The sequence below is a fragment of the Halictus rubicundus genome, chromosome 11 (genome assembly GCF_050948215.1).
Source record: "Halictus rubicundus isolate RS-2024b chromosome 11, iyHalRubi1_principal, whole genome shotgun sequence".
Classification (NCBI taxonomy): Eukaryota; Metazoa; Arthropoda; class Insecta; order Hymenoptera; family Halictidae; genus Halictus; species Halictus rubicundus.
The window spans coordinates 9,662,507-9,664,325 of record NC_135159.1 but is presented as its reverse complement, the minus strand read 5'-3'; positions in this window follow the sequence as shown (position 1 = coordinate 9,664,325).

Sequence of the window (1,819 nt, the reverse complement as noted above, 5' to 3'; positions counted from 1 at the left end):
GCACAATATCTGTGACAAATTCATCTGCGCGATCGGTGAGACGATACTAATTCAGTGACATAACTTATTTTTTTATTTTGAATCGCTTCTTTATGAAACTTATATTCACCACATTCTCCTGATTAAAATGAGTACAAACATGACCCAGCTTGGTACACAGATGCTTGTGCAATTCACGATTAAGTAGAACCTCGGTTATTAGAGCCTAACCACTGATTAGTTCAAATAATCGTTGTTCCACTATATCATAGATTAAACAAGTAAACATGATTCAAAGTGTAATTATTTTGGCATTTTTATTATATTGACAATTATTTCTCTTAAAACAGGATCATGACGACGCCTGATGGTACGCAACCCAGTGTACAGACGTGCATCTTTGACGGTCAGCCATTTCGTAAGTTCTACAACAATTTTTATAGTCCAACCTCTTAAATTTGACAAGTCAATATTCTAATTAAATAAAAAAGAACAGTCATATTGCATTTATATATTTGACAAATATGTGTGTATATTCATATATTCATTCTTTGTAAATTGAATCGAAATAATAATATATTAAATGAAGAACAGGAGTAACATATTTAGGTATCTTTATAAATAAGTATTTCTTATTTTTAAAGTATCTTTTATTGTCTTAAAAATCTCTTCACAGGAGAGTAAATATTTTGGAAATAATTTTCTTTACATTTTCTCGAAGAAAATATTTCGGAGTTGTGCAACCTAATTAATAAGCCTGCGTGTGTTGCACTTTTAGGTTTTTCTTGTTAGTTAAAGGAGACAAAAAAATGGAAACGCGGTAAACTAACAATAAAATCCGTGATCTAGTTTCACGAGAACGCAAGGAGCGTATTTTTGCGAAGAAAGTCGGCCAAGAAACGACTGTACTTAATTATAACTATGAAACATGTATGTTCCGATTTAATTTCTGTTTTTTTTTTTAATATAGTACTACTATTTGGTTAATTAGCGGAATTTTTCATTAGAAACTACTCTAATGGAAATTTTATTTAAGTTGAAATTGTTATTAAGGAAAGAGAGCTAAACCCGCGTGTAAAACAATATTCTACAATTTAAACAAAAATAATTCATTTCGTTGACATAGTACTTCAAACTTCGTGAAAGGAAAATTGTCCTATTACTATAAACTATTAAACATTTTTTTCTATGTAGCTGCATGTTCAAATGATTATTGTTCTTCTAAAACAATTTTTAATGCGTTAAGAATAGTAAATTTATTGCAATTTCAAATTGGTATTTGAAGCTGAGTAACATAGTAAATTATTGAAGACAAAATTATATTATATAAAAAATAATAGTTATTGTTATCTTATTATTTAAAAAATTGAAACACTTATATGAAACTCACATGATTAGTTTCTTTATCAGACAGTTCGCCGCCATTTTGACAACTCATTGCTTTTCTACCAGCCTCTATGCTATAGTTGGACGCGATAAATCTATTTTTCAGCGAGAAACGTATAAACAATAATGATCTCCGTGGAAAGACTGAATGACTGGTGACACGTGTTCTTTCATATATCGCCGCGAAGGGTTACAAAGACGTCTATTTCCTTCAGGAGGGGAGAAATTGCACACTTTCTCTCTCTTTCTCTCTCTCTCTCTCTCTCTCTCTCTCTCTCTCCCTCTTTTTCTTGAATGCGACCCTGGACGAAGGAAAAACTGAGCGTCGGTGAAAAACTCGAGGACACCTAACAGTGAAATTTGCAATTTAGTGCAGTAACGTTTGCTATGTCGACCTATTTAAATATTCGCGGAACGACCGGAAATCGATTCGCCAATTTTCCATTTTGACTAT